Genomic DNA, 8657 nt, shown 5'->3' with positions numbered 1-8657 from the left:
GCTGACAACTCAGAGCCTGGAGCCTGCTTCAGATTCTGTGTCTCCCTCTCTCTCTGCCCCTCCCCCCCCCCTGCTTTTTCTCTCTCTCTCTCTCTCTCTCTCTCAAAAATAAATAAACATTAAAAAAATTTTTTTTAAATCACCAAAATGTGGATTATGTTTCACGCCATAAGAGTGAACTACATCATTGCTACTTCCAGTATTGACAGCATCTAAGAGCTTGTTAGAAATGCAGACTCTCATACCCTGCCCCAGGACTATTGAACTGTTGGCACTTCCTCATGATCCCCAGGTGATCTGTAGGCACTTTCAAGTTTGAGGATTCTTTCAGATGAGATGACCTAGGGTTTGAATGAAAATAGAAAAGAGGATGAGAGCCTTAGATTAACTTTGGAGGCCAAGGAAAAGAGATGAAGACTGAGATAATATGGGGAAGGAGGATCCAGAAAGAAAAGTGTTCAAATCCAAGTTCTGAATGTATTTAAGAAGGAGAGAGTGATCACCTTAGTCAAATGTTGCAGGTCAGTTAAGATGAAGAAAGAGAACTATCCACTGGACTTAGCATTACAAATGCCATTGGTGACTTCTACCAGAGCATTTTAGTGGGATTCAAGAGAGTGAGAAAAGAGAAAGTAGAGACTGTGAGTATAGACTTTTATGAGTTTTGCTTGGAGGAAAGGAGAGAAATGGGTAGCAAGCGGATAAGAAAATGAGTCAAAATTTTTTTGTTTTTTTCTTTTTTTTGAGAGAGAGAGAGCATGAGTACAAGTGAGTGCAGGAGAGGGGTGGGAGGTAGGGGAGAGACAGAGAGCGAGAGCAAGTGGGCAAGAGAGAGAGAGAGAGAGAGAGAGAGAGAGAGAGAGAGAGAATCTTAAGCAAGCTCCATGCTCAGAGCAGAATCAAATGTGGGGCTTGATCCCATGGCCCTGGGATCATGACCTGAGCTGAAATCAAGTCAGATGCTCAGGGGCGCCTGGGTGGCTCAGTCGGTTGGGCAGCCGACTTTGGCTCAGGTCATGATCTCGCGGTCCCTGAGTTCGAGCCCCGCGTCAGGCTCTGTGCTGACAGCTCAGAGCCTGAAGCCTGTTTCAGATTCTGTGTCTCCCTCTCGCTGACCCTCCCCTGTTCATGCTCTGTCTCTCTCTGTCTCAAAAATAAATAAAATGTTAAAAAAAATTAAAAAAAAAAAAGAGATGCTCAACCAACTGAGCCACCCAGATACCCCAAGTGGTTTTTTTTAGTTTTTAAGAGGAGAGAGATAACATTCTATTAAAGCAGAAGGGGAGTTGGTAGAGCTGGGGGGTAGTCAATAGTTCTCCCAGAATACCTTGAGTAGGTGAAAGGAAAGGGACAGGACATAAGAGGAGGGGTCCTCTTCAGTGAATGTCACTTCATGAATGTCATTCGTAGGAACAGGGAAAAAAAGGTTGATAGATGTAGGGGTGGGAAATTATGAAAGTTTTCTCTTGATTGACTCAATTTTTATCAATTAAATAGGAAGAAAGCCAGAAGTTGAGCATGAGAATAGGAAAGGAAATATTGGGGATTTAAGGAGAAGGAAGTGTGAACTGTTATCTAAAACAGTTTTCCTGATCTTTTAAAGTCATAGCACACATTTAAAAAGGAATATTTGCATGACACACTTGGGTAATTAGAAGGGCATTTGGAGCCTGGAGAAGTTTATTGGGATGGGAGGTCACTGGCTCAGACCTTTTGATTGCCACAGGTCCTGCCTAGATGCACAGATGGCTAAAGAAAGTAGTATCTTCTAATATCCTGGTTCTGTTTCGCACATGGCTTTGTAGTAAGATGTGGGAATGAGTGGACTAGAGAAAAGAAAAAGAAAAAAGGTAACCAGGTATCATAAAAGGATCCATTTACAGTAGAGCTCATGAATTTTAAGAGAGACTGGTAAAGATGACTGTATTTTGTAACCATCTTCAGCTATACAGATAGGTAGAGAACCAGATTTAACTAGGTTTGGGGTTATGCCAAGAAATTACACTGGGAAGAGAGGAAGGATGAGGGAGTTGAGGAGTATACAGAGAAACATAATTTTGGATCAGGTAATCTAAACTAAGTGAGGAGAGGAATTAGGATGAGTGAGAAATATTGAAAAGATGGGTGGTCAAAGGTCTGTGAGTTTTGTGTGCTCTCAATGTTTTTGGAGTTGGGATACCACAGAGAAGGAAGCTGATGGGATAATAATAGAATGCCTGAAATTGAGATTATGGGGGAGATACAGATATTGGTAATGATAAAGCCAAGGTACTGCATGGGAGTATGTAGCTGAGGTAAGGTGAAGGAAAAGGGGTTGCCAAACTGAGATGTCAGTGTATCAGGAATAATTTACATTGATATTAAAGTCACCAAAACTGATACCAGATGAGGGTAATCGTGAACCTGGAGATAAAATCTTCAACAAATAAGGGAGAGTAACCATAAAGAAATATGTACTATAGAAAGAGCTGGTGTAATGTGGTGGTAAAGTCTGATGTCAGAACTTCAGAGAAGAGCATTTGTGGAGGAAGGAGAGACATTTGGGTGGATGGGACAATGCTTAATCGACTGGGCCACCTAGGTGCCCTAGATGGGACAATGTGTTGAAGAAGACATTATCCTCCACCTCCAGGTCTGGTAGCACAATATGTGTGGAAAACATTCCACTTGAAAGGGCCTCAGAAAACACAGTGTGTTCATAAGGAGTCAGGTTTTCATTCAAACAATGTCATGAGAGAAACAGCTGGCCAAGATGAAAGGGCCAAGATTTTAAAGGTAAATCTAAAGGATTGGAGGGAATTGGGGGGTTTGCACGATCTGAGAGATGGGATCAGATTGGGGGGTAAGTGGAGTCCTGGGGGAAGAGAGTTCAGGTGACAAAGTGGTGGGTTTCTTGTCTTGTCTAATCCTCTGCCTTAAAATAATTTATTCTAGAGAAGTGATTATCGATTTTCTTCAAGACTTTCTCTTTAAATTTGTATTTATTTTGAGAGCGAGAGTGAGCAAGCATGAGTGGGGGAAGGGCAGATACAGAGGGAGAGAGAGAATCCCAAGCAGGCTCTGAGCCGTCAACATGGAGCCTGACAGAGGGCTCAGTCCCACAAACTGTGAGATCATGACCTGAGCTGAAACCAAGAGTCAGACGCTTAACCAACTGAGCCATTCAGGAACCCAAGACTTTCCCCTTAAAACCCCTTTGAGTCTCCTTTTTGATTTGAACACTGATCCGAATCTTAAGTAACTCTGGTTCCATCTTAATCTTACATATCAGGACATGAGCCTTTGCTATGAAAGTGAGGGTGTATATGAATATGTGTGTGTTGGGGTGGAAGTGGTGGTGTCCTGAATGCTCGTTAGACCTGATCTTTTTGAATCTCCATGGTGTTTCTATTTCCTGTGACCTGTGGAACTTTGGTTGTGACTCATCTTGACTAATGCTCTTTTCAAAAACACTGCGCATTGGAGAACAGTTAGAAAATTCTAGGAGTCTGTCCAAGTTCTAATTGAGATTCAGTTCCCCACCCTCACAGCCTTTTATTAGGCAACCTTTCTGAGCACTTGTTTTCCAAGTTACCAGATTACTCATCTCAGAGTTCAAGTACCCAGATACTACCTACTTCCATGCCCACAATAAAAGGCAAACAAGTCAGCCTCTAGGATAAGGTCTGGCATGTGGGGTGGTCCATCTTTGTTGTGAACTTACAGGGAAGAGGGGAGGAGAGAAGCCAGCTTTCCAGCAGGCAGTTGAGTAACCCCGGTGGGATCCCATCTCACATCTTGGCAGTTGTATTAGTTGGGCTCTTCAAGGTCACAGGAAGTTCTATACACATCATGGTCACATATTAAAATGTGAAGCAATTCTCTCAATTCCTCAAACTGATTTCTGATACCTCCTTCTGGTCTTTCCATTAGTCATGGAAATTTCCCCATTTGTCTACAAGTGCTTATACATAGCCCCCTGACTTAGTGACAGAATGAAGAAAATTTTTCCTGTATGGTTCTAAGGCCAAATAAATTCCTTTCCAGCTGTTTAAATAGACTCTACATAATGATCTCAACAGTGGGTTCCATAGAGCTGTGCTTGGTTCTATTTTTCTCCTAAGTGATTGAAGTTGAGTAAGTGAAAGGTATTCCAGGATTTTCACCTCCTAGAATGTTTAAATATAAGTCTCTCAAACTTTAGTAGCAAAGATTCTACAACTACATATACAAAAGAATTCCAGGCAACCCCAAAGATTTTTCTGGCTCATGCCTTTATGCAGAGGTAAATTTTTAACTACCTCCAACAGTGTTTTCGGTATTTCCAGTGTTGAATCAGACCCAGTCAACAATAGTATCAAAAAAAATTTAATGAACAGCAATTCTAATGGTGTTCTTCAGTCACAAAGGTGGTGGGGGTGACATGAACTTGCTTTTTTAGTCCATTATTCTAAGTTAAATCCACTTACCTCTTAATGTAATCAATTACCTTCATGATTGTGGGTCTGCCTGGGCTTCAGAATAAAGAGTTAGAGAAAATGGAAAGGAGATTTGAATGCTATTTGGCTTTGGAGCAATGCAATATGTGGTTCATTCATGTCATTAACCTTGTAAGTGAATTAACCAGTAAACCTACCAAAGCTAACCAAAACTAGGAAACAAAATTTATTTCATCAAATTTTCAGTTCAGTGACAGTATAACAGTTTAGAGACCTGATAATGTGAATATATCATAAGCATCTTATAATTTTTAAAGACAAATCTGTTGAGAACAGGGATGATCACTATTCTATTAAATTCCGTTTCCATCAAAGGTTATTTTTAATTTTTGTAGAACTTTTCTCATGTGAAGATCAATGTAATTTATAAGAAATACATTTATCCTTTGGGAAGGCTAAACTCTTTTTAAAGAGAATGAAAATTCATTTCAGTCAAAAGGGCATTTAGGGCTCTCATTTGTATTTTCTGTACTTGTTTTGGAGGGTTATTCATAAATACTAAGTCTTTTATTACAAAATTCGATCCTTTAAGGTAAAAAAAAAAGCCAGTATTTCATTAATATCCTCTATAAAAACCTTGAATACAGTTCCTATATAAATATGTAATAGCTTCCAGGAAAGGCATTGAAAGCATGATGATTACATTTTACTTTGCTCTCTAGAGTTAGAAGGGGCTGGAACAATATTTAAATTGGAACAAGAAGAGACAATACTCCTATGAAAGAAAACAGACCAACACAACTGGCTGGCATTATGTTTATCTTCTCAGCGTTTAAAATGTTTTTGGCTGTCTTTTAACCTTGCCTTTTACATCATTGTTCATTTGGTTTTCAGAGGGCTTGTTTCTTTTCATTTTATTTGAACAGACATCCTATTTGTTGGAAGAAGTTCCATTAAATTATCTTGTCAACTCCCACCAAACTTTCTTTTCATGACTCTTGCTGTCTAGGTTATAAAAACCCATGGCAAACACAACAGGCCCCAAAGGAATGTGTGTTGTATCTTCTGGAAACATCATTGCTCCTGTGAGATCTTTGCCTCTGGAATAGTAACTGGGAGAAGGTAGGTTGGCCTGCATAAAATCTCTCTTAATGGGTGGGTTTTTATTTAGAGCAGCCATGTAAAGCAGTGGTGCCTCAGGTACTGACTGATACCAAGCTGAGGAGTTGGTCAAATGTTATTAATAAATGTGAAATAAACAACTCGCCTGTAGGTACTTCTTGGATGATTTCTATCTAGTACTGTTGAGTACATGCTCCTAGAGTCCAAAAACTTTCCTCCTTTCTCCCTCAAAGACAAATAAGTTACTACTTTCTAGAATTTTGCAAAAAAAAAAAAATTTTTTTTGCTATGAAGACAAAAATAATAAAAACAGCTATGCCAACCATATCTTATTTCAGTGACCAGTTTTATTTCCCCTAATGGCCAGTTATGGTCAGTGTGACTGCCTTAGGTTAGCATGGCTAACAGCATGACTTGAGACCATCAGCTCTCTCTAGGCAGGCTGCTGTCTTTGGAATGCAGGCCCAGATGGATGGTGACACCTCTTCAGGCTTGCTTTAGTTGGAAAAGAGATCAAAGAAAATAATCTATTTTCTTGTGCTTTTTTTTTTATTAAAATAATACAGTAAATGGACAATTTATATTTAAAATAATGATACACAAGTTAGATTTTTAAAATATAAGGAAGTATCTTCTGGGTTTTATTTATTTATTATTAATTGTTTATTTTTCATTGAGGTATAGTTGGAACACAATGTTACATTAGTTTCTTTTTTTAAAAATATTTGTTTTAATGTTTGTTTATTTTTGAGAGAGAGAGAGAGAGAGAGAGAGAGACAGAGTGTGAGCGGGAGAGGGTCAGAGAGAGAAGGAGACATAATTTGAAGCAGGCTCCAGGCTCTGAGCTATCAGCGCAGAGCCTGATGAGGGGCTCAAACTCATTAACGGTGAGATCAGACCTGAGCCCAAGTTGGACGCTTAACCAACTGAGCCACCCAGGCGCCCCAACAATGTTACATTAGTTTCAGGTGTACAACATAGTGATGCAACACCTCCATATGTTATGCTGTGCTTACTATGAGTGTTGCTGCCATCTGTCACTCTGCAGTGTTATTACAGTACCGCTGACTATATTCCCTATGCTGTACCTTTATCCACATGACTTATTCATTCCATAGTCGGAGGCCTTTATCTCCCACTCACCTTCACCCATTGTGCCCGTTCCCTCCCCTCTGGCAACCATCAGTTCTCTGTATTAATAGGTCTATTTCTGCTTCCAGTTTGTTAATTTGTTTTGTTTCTTAGATTTCACATATAAGTGAAATCATATGGTATTTGTCTTTCTCTGACTTATTTCACTTAGCTTAATATCCTCTAGGTATAGCCATGTTGTCTCAAATGGCAAGATCTTGTTCTTTTGAGTAATATTCCATTGTGATGTGTGTGTGTGTGTGTGTGTGTGTGTGTGTGTGTGTGTATACATATCATACCTTTTTTATCCATTCATCTACCAACGGACATGGGTTGCTTCTATATCTTGGCTATATTGCAATGCTGCTATAAACACGAGGAAGCATATATCTTTCCAAATTAATGTTTTTGTTTTCTTTGGGTAAATACCCAGTAGTGAAATTACTAGATCATATGGTATTTTTATTTTTAATTTTTTGAGGAGCCTGTTTTCCATAGTGGCTGCCCCAATTTATAGTCCTACCAACAGTGCATGAAGATTCCTTTTTCTCTACATCTTTACCAGCACTTATTTTTTTGTCCTTTGGATTCTAGCCCTTCTGACAGGTATGAGGTGATATCTCATTGTAATTGTGATTTGCATTTCCCCGATCATGAGTCATGTTGAGCATCTTTTCAAATGTCTCTTGGCCATTTGTATGACTTATTTAGAAAAATGTCTATTCAGGTCCTCTGCCCATTTTATTTTATTTTTTTTTAACATTTATTCATTTTTGAGAGAGAGTTAAACCATGAGTGGGGGAGGGGCAGAGAGATAGGGAGACATGGGATACTAAGCAGACTCCAGGCTCAGAGCTGTCAGCACAGAGCCTGATGGGGGGCTTGAACCCACAGACTGTGAGCTTGTGACCTGAGCCCAAGTCGGACGCTCAACTGATTGAGCCACCCAGGCACCCCGATCCTCTGCCCATTTTAAGTTGGATTATTTGTTTTGCTGGAGTTGAGTTGTATAAATTCTTTATGTATTTTCAATATTAACACCTTCTCAGATATATTATTTTCAAATATCTTCTCCAGTATAGTGGGTTGCCTTTTTGTTTTGTTGATGGTTTCCTCCAGTGTACAAAACTTTTTCATTTTGGTGTAGTCCCAGTAGTTTAATTTTGCTTTTGTTTTCCTTGCCTGAGGAGACATTTCTAGAAATAGGTTGCTAAGGCTGATGTCAAAGAAATTACTGCCTATATTTTCTTCTAGGAGTTTTTATGGTTTCAGGCCTCACATTTAGGTCTTTAGTCCATTTTGAGTTTATTTTTTGTATACGGTATAAGAAAGTGGTCCAGTTTCATTCTTTTGCATGTAGCTGTCCAGTTTTCCCAGTAACACCTTTTGAAGAGACTGTCTTTTCCTCATTGTAGATTCTTGCGTCCTTTGTTGTAGATTAATTGATCAAATTAATCTAATTGACCAAATAAGCTTGGGTTCATTTCTGGGCTCTTTCTTCTATCAATCAGTGTGTCTGTTTTTGTGCCAGTACCATACTGTTTGATTACTACAGCTTTATAGTATATCTTGAAATCTGGGATTGTGATGACTACAACTTTGTCCTTTTTTCCTCTAAGATTACTTCAGCTATTCAGGGCCTCTTGTATATCCATTGAAATTTTAGTATTATTTGCTCTAGTTCCCTGAAAAAATGCTATTGGTATTTTGATAGGGATTGCATCGAATCTGTAGAATATTTTGGATAGTGTGGACATTTTAGCAATATTCTTCTAACCCACGAGCATGGGATATCTTTCCATTTATTTGTGTCATCTTAAGTTTCTTTCATCAATGTTTTACAGTTTTCAGAGTACAGGTCTTTCACCTCCTTGGTTAAGTTTATTCCTAGGTATTTTATTCTTTTTGGTACAATTGTAAACTAGGTTTGATTAAAACATTTTCATTTCTAAAATAAAAAATTATTAAGCTTTGTTAATGTGACAT

The sequence above is a fragment of the Neofelis nebulosa genome, chromosome 4, assembly GCF_028018385.1.
Source record: "Neofelis nebulosa isolate mNeoNeb1 chromosome 4, mNeoNeb1.pri, whole genome shotgun sequence".
Classification (NCBI taxonomy): Eukaryota; Metazoa; Chordata; class Mammalia; order Carnivora; family Felidae; genus Neofelis; species Neofelis nebulosa.
The sequence above is the reverse complement of the archived record's forward strand: the minus strand, read 5'-3'. Positions refer to the sequence as shown.